General features: G+C 29.8%; 1 long non-coding RNA gene across 5 annotated transcripts; it reads left to right on the top strand.

Moving 5' to 3' along the window:
• The first annotated feature begins 227 nt into the window (after positions 1 to 227).
• On the top strand, positions 228 to 2,717 carry LOC139899010 (uncharacterized). Of its 5 annotated transcripts, XR_011777263.1 has the most exons (5): positions 228 to 316; positions 471 to 524; positions 762 to 803; positions 921 to 2,191; positions 2,524 to 2,717. It is a non-coding gene; the product is annotated as an uncharacterized lncRNA (long non-coding RNA). The 5 variants fall into 5 exon arrangements; XR_011777261.1 differs by having other exon boundaries at positions 429 to 524; positions 762 to 2,191; XR_011777264.1 differs by having other exon boundaries at positions 471 to 1,462; positions 1,985 to 2,191.
• Positions 2,718 to 14,839: the final 12,122 nt, after the last annotated feature.

The raw sequence follows: 14,839 nt of genomic DNA on the forward strand, positions 1-14,839 counted from the left end.
GTATTGCAGCGGCCGCCATGATTCTTCATCTTCATCAATCTCAGCAAAGATTTCTTCAACGCCATTGGTAAGATTTTCTTCATCCAATCGCGTTGCCCTAATATGTACTTCATGTTCGATTTGCCCTAATTAACAATTTTTTTTCTTTCTTTTCGATGTGCCTTTGTGAAAGAGAACTGCAGATTTAGGGTTTGTGAAAGAAACAATTTCTTCTACAGTCCCAGTACCTTCTACAGTCCCAGTAAAATAATTGAAGTATAATGTGCAAATACGGAGTAGCACCTGGTGATGAGCAATATGTTCTCGCTAGATCAAGGTAATTGTTTGAGTATTTGCATACATGTTCATAAATCAACGCAGGCAGGAATTGAAACATGTTCGTAACTTCTTCCTTTCCATTATTATGTGTCTCTGTATCATTGTTGCAGGTAACGTCAAGATTCTAATGTCCTAATATTCATATGATGCAGGTAATACATGTATATTACATAACTGAGTTTGATAATAAGAACACATATCAAGAGGTACATAAGATTATAGTTAATGGGTAATTTGTGGATATCATTTGTGATGGGCAGTAATGTATATTTGTGTATGGAGGACTTTTTAAGTTGGCCTATATATGTATAATAAGTTTGATAAGTTCTTACCGATCAACATGACAAAAACAACAATTGTTTTAGTTCTTTAGACCCATTTGACCATACTTGATGTAAAACTGATATTTTATCTTTGGATTTGGTTTTGGCGGTTTTATGCAGGTTTAATGTTGTCTCATAAGGTTGTTTTAGAAGATGATTAAGGTTTTTTGGATCAAATACAAGTATCACTTTAATTGAATTCAATCTTATGATTGAACGCACTCCAACTGTTTGTCAAAACGTCTATTATAGTGGTTGATTTGTGTTTATTTTTTTCAGCAGGAGAGAATGACAACTCTCATGAGCTGACCGTCAATGTACGACTTTGAATGTAACTGATCTGAATTTAGATAAACAAGCTCAACCTCGTGCACTAACATAGTATGTTTATCTTTCTTTTTGTTTATTATTTTTAGTAAAGTAACTAGGCAAGTAACACTATGTAGTTTTTGGACTACTTTTTGCATATTCAAACTAAAATTTTATGACATATTTAAATTTGCATCTATTGATTAATCATAGATTTGAATTAATATGAAAAATTAATCAGTTTGATCAATTTGAGGTGACAATTAGCTTATTCTGCAAAACATGTGTTTGATTGAAATAAGCCATGGAACTATGGGAGAGATGCTCTTAAGATTTAACACCGATACATGATATTGATATTGAAGATCTTTTTGCTCATTAAAGGAGTAAGGATGTATGTGGCTCCTTTGGATGTTGCTTTCTTGATGCAGAAAAAGGAATGCAATTGTTACTGACAATAGACAATGTTTTATTAACCTGTCAATTTTGTCAATTTGCACAAGGATAACAAGGTTTGTTTTCAAATTTCATACTCACATTGGAAAACTCCTATTAACATGTATATTCACATGCTACTAACGTCACTAAATACTTTGTATTTTCCAACACCTTTACGCTACCAAGTGTAGTCGCTGTACCTTTATTCAAATTGCCCATTTGTTTATTCATATTGATTTTAAGGTCATTTACTCTTAGGAGATAACATGTGTATTACTAATGAAAGATGTAGAGATACCTTGGCCTAATTCCTAAAACTTGGCCATATTCATGCTTACATTTTTCTAGGTAACAATATTGACCCATTGTGGAAGCTTTAAACACATATTGACCTATTATGTAACATCATATTTTGCGTATATCGTCATACCTACAAAATGGAAAAAAGAAGATTATGAAAACATCATTAGATGTGACATGAGGTTGTACTAGGGATTGTGAAGTCATTTTTTTGGCATATTTATGCATCTTATGTAACATTTAGACCCATTATGACTATTGAATATGAAGCGAGGTTGTTTTTCTATTCATTTCAGTGTGAAAGAAATATGAGAGGAAGTGGATCATTGGTTTTAACGAGTATTAGTAGTGCAAACTGGGCTAGACAGAATTGCTATAACCCCTTTAATATTTTAGCGCTCTTATGTTACACAATATTTTGATTGCAATGTTGGAAGTTGCGATTTGGTCATATCGTTGTTTTATGGCGTGGAAAGCACACATGAAGCTATCTTTTCCATCAGGTACTCCAATCATAGCATTCCTTTTCCATTTGTTAGTTTAAAAAAATATTGATATTATTAATGCACATTCAAGTTAAATCTCATTTCTCATTTTTCCCACAAATTTCTAAAGATTATTTATGGTGATAGATAGCAAACATGAAGTTCATTTTGTAATATTTTTATCATGTTACATTTGAAATTTTAATGATATTGAATGTTTTATTGTAACCATTCTCTAATTTTTAATTACTATTTTAATTTAAAAAGTTTTTCTTATATAAACCCGTTATGAATATTCAAAATTGACGTTTGAAACCAACAATTATGCTATCTAATGGACTGGTGCACAGGTGTTCCTTTGGGTGGGTCGAGTGATGCAAGTAGATGATAGAAAAGCTGCCATCATTAACCATTAACCATTTATAGGAGTTTGTCACAGAGGAAAAGTGTCACATAAGATATACATATTGTTTAAAAAACATTTGTCAACTATAACATATCATTTAACAATTTTTCCTTTACAATCCCGTGATTCCACGGGTCCCTTCACTAGTATCATATAATTTCCTATCTATATTTCGTAGTAGAGTAAGCGTATGTTATATATATATATTAATTTAAATACATACTAGTCATATAACGTGTTTTTATGTCTATTTGAATTAGATAATAATAATAATAATAATGATGATGATATTTGTTTTTAAATCATTTGTAAATATTTCATGAAACAAGATTCGAGGGTAAACATATGACCTGCGAATATTCGCGGGCACGTGCATGAACTTAAAAATAACCCGTCAATAAAGATCCGCGGACAAACCATGCTGACAAAAAATCTGCGGGTATGAATGATAGATTTAGCGGATCGCGTCCACAATCCGCGGATGTTATCCCTAGATTTCACAGTTTCATGGACCGATAACTTACAAAAGCTTTTAGAGTTTAGTTAGAAAACATACAAAAAACATAAATGTTTTGATAGACTTACAAAAGCTTTTAGAGTTTAGTTAGAAAACATACAAAAAACATAAATGTTTTGATAGTTTACAATTCGATCGAGTTAAGGTTAACAAGTACTTAAGTAGTCATTGAATATTGTCTAGATCGTCAACAATTTAACATCACCATATATAGGACAATCGAACATACAAACTTTTAGCTCAATGTCGACCAAATGATAACCATCATAAGTTTAAAGATCAGTTAGACTTGGTGGATATAGTCATATAGAAGCATGGAACTTTTATAATCACTACTAGCATTAACAGATTTTATAATGTGTTATTGTGTGTTTTGGGGCCTTGGTAGGGCAAACAAATTTAAAGGAGTATGGGAGACATAAAGATTAGGCTTGGCCCAGAGAATTAATCACTTTTGCCCATTTATGAATAAAATATACCTCGTATAAAACTAAAGATACTTCGACAGTCCACGAGTAATCAGGCATGAGTAAAGATCACAAAAAATTCGATATGAATCGGGTATGGACTATGGAGTGAATGATCTCGTATCTTGATATGTATGCTTTTGAAATTTTTAATTCCTAATTTCCTATCTACATTCATTCATATACATTAGATCTCAATTCATTTATTCATAATCATATTCGTTCATTAAGCGTTAAAAAATCACTTATTATAAAATGAAATCACTAAAATGTTTTTAATGTATACCAATATAATGTAATATGATCGGTGTGGTCAATTAAACAAAATTTGTTATATTTGTGCCGTTCAAAAAACAATGTGTTAGATTTGTAAGTAATTACTGGTTTCAACAAATATTATGTTTAATTTTTAAAATTATTACTTAGTCACACAAACTTTATAACAAAACTTTATATTTTTTATAGGGACAAAAAAAAGTTATTCCACTTAAAATGAAAATTGAAGAAGGTAATCTAACACTTTTTAAGATTAATTATATAATTTCAATTAGTTTGAAAGCATCTATATACCCTCGAGTAGAGATCATCTTTTGCCTTCGTAGCTGTGCCAGGAGTCGCTGCAGCAAAGGCGGTGGGATTGCCACTTTCGGTATCTTCCTCAACCCCTTTCTTCAAAGGACATACCCTCGAATAGAGAGAAATATTGCTTTATACATGTGAGTGGAGAACAATTTTCTATACATGTATATGGGGTAACTATTATTATTATTATTATTATTATTATTATTATTATTATTATTATTATTATTATTATTATTATTATTATTATTATTATTATTATTATCGTTGTTGTTGTTGTTATTATTATTATTATTATTATTATTATTATTATTATTATCATTATTATTATTATTATTACTAGCTTAAGACCCGCGAATTCGCGAGTTTTTTAGGGACGAATCAAGTATTGAATGGTCAGAATAATTATATATTATAGTAATTGTTAGGTTGTTAAAAAATCTAAACAGTTTCAGGGCGAATGTTCAATTACTAATAATAGAGCTAGCAAGTTATAACCTGAAAAAAAAAAGAAACAAATTAAATAAGGTTGAAAACCATAATACTCGAAAAAAGGTTTAATTTGTAGTCAATTTTTCTTTTCGAATTTCCCACATATTACTCCGTGATTGTAATTTCTTATCATGTTTATGAATTGTATAAAGAGCAAAATGATACTGTAATAAAACATGCATGCACTTAAGCATTTAGAGAGACCATTTGACACTTAGTTAAAAGCATTTAGAAAGCCCATTTGACACTTCTATCGCATCTTGTGCGGTCTCTTAATGGGCTTTTTGATGATAATCCCAAATAAAAATAACTTCGGGAACACAAATATCAACTCACCCAACAATTATTTAGACTAAATTATACCGTACTACAATACTGAATATGATATGACAAACCCCATTAGTTCTAGCAAAACGGTATGAAACTTGCTAATGCAAATTAATAAATATGTGCACTATCAACACTAATATGTTTTACTACCGATCGGATATTCTCAGGCATTCTTCACCTACATATTAAAAAGAAAAAAAAATATCTTAATTTGTTGATTTAAAAGATTGTACACATTTAAATTCCAAATGTTTTCGAGTAACTTACCGAGTGCGTTAAACCTCTATTCCATTCCTAAAGGCATGCATCATTGAAGTTTGAATACATATCATGGTTTATATGTCAAAGATTGTATTCCGTTACCCTTTATAAACATTCCAGTTAGTTTATACGCCACTCATATTAATATTGTAATCATACCGTTTCTATATTCACATTCTAAGCTAAAAAAAAATTATTATCAAATATAGGTGTGGGTCAATACCCGAACTGTCATTTTTAACAGTAACTCAACCCAACCCAACCCAACCATTTCCTTCCACTTAATAAAGATGGAACACACAAAAAGATTCACAAGTGCAGAATGCATAACTTTTTTTACATGCTAAAAACAGTTTACACTTTTTGAAGTAGTCATGCATAACCAATCCCAACCTTGTGAATCGGTAGGGTTGAATAAGTTAAACGTGTTGAAACCAAATATAGTTATCATGATGCATTTATTTACCTCTAAATTGCGTATAATTATGAGATCTTGACTAAAGTTGTAATATAAATCTAATCAATCTTAATGGACTACCTATGTTTACAATAAATTTGTAAAAGTAGATACAATAAAATTCAGTCATGATTAACAGACCCGACCCATATTGACCCATATCAAAAACTAACATGATTTAAATTATGACATAACAACCATTCTATACATGATCTTATAGTAGCGAATGGATAAGTATAGACCAACCTTGTGAATAAATATATTACCATATATATTTGATATACATGGCACATGGTATCATATATCCATTTAAGAATATTTGGAGTATGCTCCAAGGTAAAACTCGGAGTAGATAATAAAGATGAGAAGCTTCGTAAATTACAGTATAACATATAAAGATAAAAATAAAAACCTGGTCATTGTGGTAGTATTAATTATTTTGGTAGCCCGGTTTTGTAACTGTAAAATATATCTGGGATCTGAAAAGAGACAGAAAAAGGAAAGCAAATTTTAATATCTCAATTTATTCATATAATTTTCATAATATTATATAACCCAAAAAATATATTTTAAAAAGGAAGTAGTATGTAACACCCTAGATTTTTTTTTTTAATCACAGCGGAAGTCTTAATTCACATAAATACCCTTAGTTAATTACAAACATGATTATCACAAATCATTAGCTAGTTACTTATTACAAATCACCGGTGTTACGTTAAACAACTAGTTACATATTTATAAAGGTTAAGACATCAGAGTTCGTCTTGTCAAACATATCGTCAACCAAACTCCCGTCCCTACCAGCACTAAGATCCAAAACCTGCAAGGGAGGAGGTGAGGGGGGTTAGCACGAGGCTAAGTGAATGGAATCATCTAACAGATCTAGCATACAGTACCAACTTGTACAACTATAGCAACTACAACAATCCATAACAGGCAACTGACAACTAATAACTAGCAACTATCAACTGGCAACAATCAACTAGCAACTATCAACTGGCAACAATCAACTAGCAACTGGCAACAATCAACTAGCAACTATGCTCCAACTAGAGACTCGGCGGCTTGTACGAGCACACGACCACTAGCTGATCAGTCTAGCGTCTACCGAAAGTCCTTACTACTGAATCTCCAGTATAGTAAATCCACACGCAGGTGATGCGTCATTCAGTACTATACTCAACAAACAGTAGCCAACTGGACCCAACCACGACAAGGTTGACCTCTCTGAGCTGAACCTAACAATAATAGGTTCCAACAGGCAACTACAACTTGTGCACACAACTGTTAAACAACTACCACTACGAATGAAAGGACCCGTTCATATACATTATAAACGATTCACAATAGTTGATTACATTGCGAGGTATTTGACCTCTATATGATACATTTTATAAACATTGCATTCGTTTTTAAAAGACAATCTTTCTTTATATCAAAAATTGACAGGTATGCATACCATTTCATAATATCCACTATCCAACTATAAATTGATTTAATAATAATCTTTGATGAACTCAATGACTCGAATGCAACGTTCTTCGAAATATGCTATGAAAGACTCCAAGTAATATCTTTAAAATGAGCAAATGCACAGCGGAAGATTTCTTTAACACCTGAGAATAAACATGCTTTAAAGTGTCAACCAAAAGGTTGGTGAGTTCATTAGTTTATCATAATCATTTATTTCCATCATTTTAATAGACCACAAGAATTTCATTTCCAGTTCTCATAAATATACGTCCCATGCATAGAGACAAAAAATAATCATTCATATGGCGAACACCTGGTAACCGACATTAACTAGATACATATAAGAATATCCCCTATCATTCCGGGATCCTCCTTCGGACATGATATAATTTCGAAGTACTAAAGCATCCGGTACTTTGGATGGGGTTTGTTAGGCCCAATAGATCTATCTTTAGGATTCACGTCAATTAGGGTGTCTGTTCCCTAATTCTTAGATTACCAAACTTTAATAAAAAGGGGCATATTCGATTTCGATAATTCAACCATAGAATGTAGTTTCAATTACTTGTGTCTATTTCGTCAAACATTTATAAAAGCGCATGTATTCTCAGTCCCAAAAATATAAAGGGTAAAAAGGTAAATGAAACTCACCATACTGTATTTCGTAGTAAAAATACATATAACGTCATTGAACAAGTGCAAGGTTGGCCTCGGATTCACGAACCTAAATTAATTATATATATTTATGTGATGGTCAATATTTGTCTAACAAATTAGGTCAAGTCATAGTGTACCACAATCCTAATGCTCGAGACTAATATGCAAAAGTCAACAAAAGTAAATTTGACTCAAAATAATTTCCAAAAATCTATACATGATTAATATATAGTTTAAATATCGTCGTTTTATATTTTTAAATATTTTTAAAAGATTTATTAGAGTAAATAATATAATTTATTTATTAATAAATAAAATTTTATATTATATTTATATAATAAAATATACTTTTATATATATTAAGTAATAAAATTTATAGGGTTCATTTAATATTATAAAGATAATATGATAGGTATTATTAAAGTAAGTTATTACACGTAGTAAAATATGTTTGTATCAAATATTTATTTGATAAAATAATATCTATAATGATAGTAAGTAAAAGTTGTATTATTTTGTAATAATAATTATTATTATAAAAATATCAATATTTATAATTACTAAGATGACATTATGATAAAACGATAATTCTAATTATGATAACTTTAATATTTACGATAATTTTTAATATTATCTTTAAAATAATAATTCTATTTAAAATAATAATAATAATAATAATAATAATGATATTTTATAGTAACAATGACATTTCTATTAAAATGATAATTTTTGTTAAAATGATAGTTTTAATACTAACGCTAATTTTAATAATAATAGTAATGATAAAAATAATAAGAACGATAATTTTATCTAAATCAATATCTTATAATATTTTAATTGCATCATGATACTCTTACCCATTATTTCCTAATCGTTTCGTTTAATAGCTTTTAATCGTCTTTTATATCATGTTCGTAATAATGATAATAATAGTAATCAAAATAATTAGGTGTTACAAATATTTGTTTTAATTACACTAATATTAATAATGATAGTTACTATAACATTATTAACGATAATACTAATAATTATCTTAATGATAATATAGTAATAATAATAATAACAATAACAATAACCATTTTTAAATAATGATATATATATTAATAATGATAATAATAATAATAATACCAATAATAATAATAATAATAATAATAATAATTGGATAATAATAATAATACTAATTATAACTTTAACGATAATAACGATAGTAATAATAATAAAAAATAACAATTTTTAATGATAAATCCTTTTATTGATAAAGATAATAATAATAATAATAATAAGATAAAACTAGAACGACGATAATAACGACGATAATAATAATCATTTTTAATAATAATACAAAAATTCGATGGACTATAACTTCAAATCCGTTCATCGAAATCATTCGATATCTAAATGAAAAGTTCTTAATTTTTCACTAGCTTTCCAACGACATGCATATCTTATACCTTATCTCAGTTGCATATATAACTAATTCAGGATTCAACATAACCTAACTAAAGGCAATATCAAAAGTACAAACATGCATAATCCTATATACTCGAGCACTAGTCAGGGATACACTATTAGTATGTAAAAGTTAAATTATGAGTACTCACGTATCAATATTGAGATTCAATATTGCAGGAAAGGTACGTAGACGCAACGGAGATGATAAACACTATATTGATCTCACGAGCATACCCATGAACCATACCCAATCACCTCCATAGCTATAACCCATAATTTCTTTAATCCAATCCCACTCGAAAAACAATTTTGAAATCACTAGGACAGCACTCTGACGTAATATTTTATGTATACTAATAATATCTTGAAATAATACGGAGTAAATATATATATGTAAATCGATTGAGAGAGTTTAGAGAAAAATATTTTCAAGTTTCTTATGAAATAATGAAACCTATTGAATTCTATTTATAATTGATTTTTAAATTATTAAAGTGAATTATTAAAGTATGAATTATTAAAGTGAATTATTAAAGTATGAATTATTAAAGTGAATTATTAAAGTATGAATTATTAAAGTGAATTATTAAAGTATGAATTATTAAAGTGAATTATTAAAGTTAAAGTAAAGTAAAAATAAAGTAAAGGTAAAGTTTAAGTATAGTAAAAGTATAAAACTATGTACATATAATACGCGTATAAATATATATAATATTAATTTAAATCGTTATATATATTTAATAAAATAAAATATAAATATCGTTATCTTTATCATACTGGTTAAGTAATGAGTTGTCAAAAGTGGTTCTAGATATTTATAAAAGTTATATACGTTTTAATAATAAAGTTTTTTTTTAAACTGAAAACGTTTTTGTACGTTTGAAACTAAATCAAATAAATATAATAATTTTGTTTTCCAAAACCAAATATATTTTTAAGAATCATTTTGTTTAAAGGTTAAAATAATGGAAATCGTTATATCATAAAATGTTTTAGAAAAGTAGAATCATATATATTCATAATAGGTTTCAAGTTTTTAAATTACAGTTTGTTGGTGAAGCATGGGATAAAGTTCAAAGGTTAAATAAACGTATGAAATCATCTTAATGAAAAATGTCGAGTTACATAACTTGTCGATATCCAACATCTAAGTTATTTACACTTCACGTTCTTACTTATAAATCACTTTACCATTTTTCGAATGTTGTCAAAAAGAATAGATTTCTTAAATCACAGTGGACCTCATAAGATAGACCCGTAATCATATCATAATGTATCTGATAAATCAATCATTTGATATTATCTTCTAATTCCATCGATAAACATATTGAAACAAATACGTTCATGTAAAGTATTATACGTTTAATACTTTATTAATATTCTCAAGTTATAATATATATATACATATATATACATATTTATTTATATATAACGGTTCGTGAATCGTCAGAATTTGGTCGAGGTTATAATGAATGTATGAACACAATTTAAAATTCTTGAGATTTAACTTAACAAACTTTGCTTATCTTGTCGGAATAATATAAAGATAAAGTTTAAATTTGGTTGGAAATTTCCGGGTTGTCACAGTACCTACCGTTAAAGAAATTTCGTCCCGAAATTTGAGTGGAAAGGTCGCGAATGATAATAAGTATGTTTTCATGATGCATACAGGCTGAAAATTAGAGTTTTATCATCAGCGAATAATTTGGATAAACAATCCATTTATATGAAGAGTACGAATGAAGCTAACATATAAGAGTGAAATGAGTAAGTGTAGATTCATCTTATCATTTGACGTAGATATGATTGATTTCCAGATTTCAAGGGATTTGAAGAAAATCTTTGTAATAAGATTTGATTCTCCGGTAACAAAAGGAATTAGGATCCGCTTTAAATGCGATCGTCCATTTTAATTCTTCTGTCGGAGATTTTCTTATAAATTCACCTCCTTCGTTTTCTTACAACTCACACCTTCTGTTGATGCATTTTACGCAAGTCCCTAGACATCTACCCACGTCCATTGCAGGTACAACAGTTTACAGGCTACCATGATCGTTCGTTATTATCCTATTCGTGTTTGTATGTGGTTACAGCAACTGCAGGAACGAGATTTGGATGTTTGACTATGTTAGACTTAGTCAGACGTCCGAGTGAAGCCTCACTCGTACGGCTGACAGGCTCATACGCACGGTTGATGCTGAGCTAAGTCACAATTACAACCTAAATGAGAAGACACGAGTGAGTGATCACCCGTATGGCTGATAAAGCCAACTCGTATGTGTGATGGATGAATCGTACGGGTGAGTCAACAGCAGGGGTATATAAAGTCTTATGTTCTTCATTTTAGGTTAAGCCTCTCATTTGTTACACACACTCAGATCTGGTGAGCTCCTCCGATTCTCTCTCAACCCAAATCACCCAGGTGGTGAATAATAGCTCTAGGTGTTGATCTAATCACACTTGATTTAGTTGTGGTATGACTAAATTAATCCCAAAAAGCTTAACCTATTCACTAGAGGGTTTGATTTACTTATTCCGTTATTGTGTGTGTTAAATCTGTTGATTTCTAAGTTCCTAGTCATGTTTCATCACCTTCTATTCTTTCCCCCTCAACTCATATTTTAAAGTATTCATCAATATGCTCCATCCAGTTGTGATTCTCGATATACTTATAACTTTCATATCGGTCATTCTTCTTTTTCATCTACCGCCGGAAGAATCTATTTACTTCTACTATACTCTTGGGTTTATAGTGTTTCTAGTTCTCCCGTGTCTTTATATTGCTATATGCATCGATATATATATGGTTTATAATTTTTGGTTTGTCGTTGGGCTTTATATCTTCCCTTATATTTCAAAGTCTCTGTTTCTATCTTCTATAATCATTGTCATCCACAGTTAATGCTCTCTTTTATTTGCTGCAATTTATACCCTAATTTCTATTTCGGAGTTTTGTCCTTTCGTTTCTTCTTCTTGCGATTAAGCACCGCTTGTAATGGTCCAGAATTCACAGATATGAATTTCGGAATGAACATTGTTAATGTTCTAGGAAGGAAATTGTGATGGCACGATCTTGACTTGTCAAATTACTAGAATACCTTGTAAAAGGCCAAATCATCAAGAAATATTTTCTTGATATTTTAGAGGTTAAATAGAATACAATAGTCGTATAACATGGCACATGATGATGTTATGATCTGTGAATCATCACGTTCTATTTAGAAACTCAGCATGAATTACTGTAATATAATCACGTTGATCAAGTGTCATTATATTATACTAACTCATGCTTCAGTTTCCAACACTACTTCAAAAACATTCATATTTTAAACTCAAAGGTTTACAGAGTATAGAAACTAAACAGTTTCCTTTTTGATGTAATACAGATAGTGCAAAGAGATAAATGATTCTAGATAAGAATAGTTATGAAAATATCTTCAGAAATATGGAGGATATTTATAATGAAAGATACGATGATATCTTAGAATTTCTAATATCAGAGGATGATGAAGAATATTGTCTGTAAGGGTTTAGTGTCAGGAGCAAGGTATTCGTTAATGACTTTAGCAGGCACTGAATCATTTGGATTCTTTGAAGGCAGGTTCAGTCTTTGTGATTTGTCCACAGCCTCCTTCATACTTTGCTCAATCCGTTTTCTAGTTCCAAAACTTCTCTATTTCTGAGCTTTGTTAATACACTAATCTTTATCATCAAACTTTTTACTGCTAAGGTCGTTTACTGTTTTTGTTGCTTCATCAGCATTTCGAGAACTAGTTCGCGGTTCAGAGTGTTTTTCAGAAACTTCACATTCGAAGTATGTAAGCCTTGGGAATAGACGTTATGTATAACTGTTGGCGTCAACATGCTGTGAGATTTCAAAATACTGATTGCTAATTCCCAATGATTCGTATGGAAATTCTCGTTACAAGAGGCAGATGAGTAAATGATGAGGTTTCGATAAATATAAAGATTCTTCGGAATGCCCAAGATCAGTGAAGTTGTTGGTAAGTTTATTGCTAATGTGGTGGAATATGAAAGGTTCTCCGGTAACAAAAGGGTAATCACATATATCAAAATTATGATAAGGCTACTCCGAATGAAAAAATTGAAGTTGTCTTGCTGGAGCTGTGATATAATTTGCTACTTTGCAAAGGAATTGCAAGGTTATTTTGGCTAATAAATGCCAAAAGATCTGACACAGATATGTGTTGAATTATGACTTTGGTTTCGAGAGCTTTTTAAGTACATAACTGTGGGTAATATGTGGTTGGATCATCATCTCGATTGCTCATTATTTGAAGTGTCTTCAGATATTTTCGAAGGGTTTGAACACAGATTGTAATCGTTTGTATACATTTGATGTTCTAACACACTTTTGAAGTCAAAGTATAGCTTTGAAAGATGTAGGAATCTAAAAGTGATGGTACCGATTATATCTCGAATTGAATTCTGAGATTTTAAAATCAGAATATGTAATTGGGTTTGAATGAGTATGGTTGTTTTGATTTCTATGAAAGAATGTATATTATTGTGAAAGTAGGAAGTATAATTGATAATTTGCTTAATCTGATTCGAAGAATGTAACATATTAATTGTGAATTTATATATCTCTCTCGGGTATTACCTACCCGTTAAAAAAATTTTCACAATTAATATTTTGTACATAAGAATTTTATTACAGTCTTTATGAAAATATATATGTATATATTCTCCTCAGATGTAACATAGATTTTAATGAGTTAATACTAAATTAAACTCATTCGATTTACGGTTGGAACTAGAATTGAATAATTCCTTGAAGGCTTTAGAGGTTACATAAGTATTTCTTCAATAATATTGAAATTATGAATCAATACTTCGTTATTTGTTGAGATGTGATGTTGGTTTTCGTTAAATTCTTGTGAACTTCGCAAAGTACGAATGATGTTATCTGAAAAGTTTCGGTTACATCAATGATGAAGTGTAAAATCAAATATATACTTGATTTATTAGGAATTAGAACTTGTTGAATTGAGACAGAGATTGTAGTTAACGATGGTTAAGTTGCGGGCGAGGGACGTACATTATTGCATATTTGTAACATGAATTAACCGAGTAGTTAAGATTCACACACAATAGCTTAGCACGGAAAGATTTATTTTTTATTTCAAAATATATATATATATATATATATATATATATATATATATATATATATATATATATATATAAAATATATATATAATTTCTTCAGAGGGAATGAGTTAATTCTTCATAACTTGTTGATACAATATACACGTTATTGATTCGTAATGATGTCCACAGTGATTCTTGAACTGTCGGAGTTTGTGATGTTATAGGTGTTGTTGATTCTGGTGTTGACTGTACTGACGATGCTGGTGATGCTGACGGTACTGTTGATGCTGTTGGTAAAACAATTTTAACTTGTTAATCACACACCATTTTTGTCAGGGTTTCTACTCTTCCTTCTATCATTTTGGTTCGCTTAACTGATTTATGGTTAGGGCTAGATTAGATAATCTCTAAGACTTTAGAGATTATATAATCACTGCGGAATGTTTCTCCAATGAAGTTA

Source organism: Rutidosis leptorrhynchoides, chromosome 3 (assembly GCF_046630445.1).
Source record: "Rutidosis leptorrhynchoides isolate AG116_Rl617_1_P2 chromosome 3, CSIRO_AGI_Rlap_v1, whole genome shotgun sequence".
NCBI classification, from domain to species: Eukaryota; Viridiplantae; Streptophyta; class Magnoliopsida; order Asterales; family Asteraceae; genus Rutidosis; species Rutidosis leptorrhynchoides.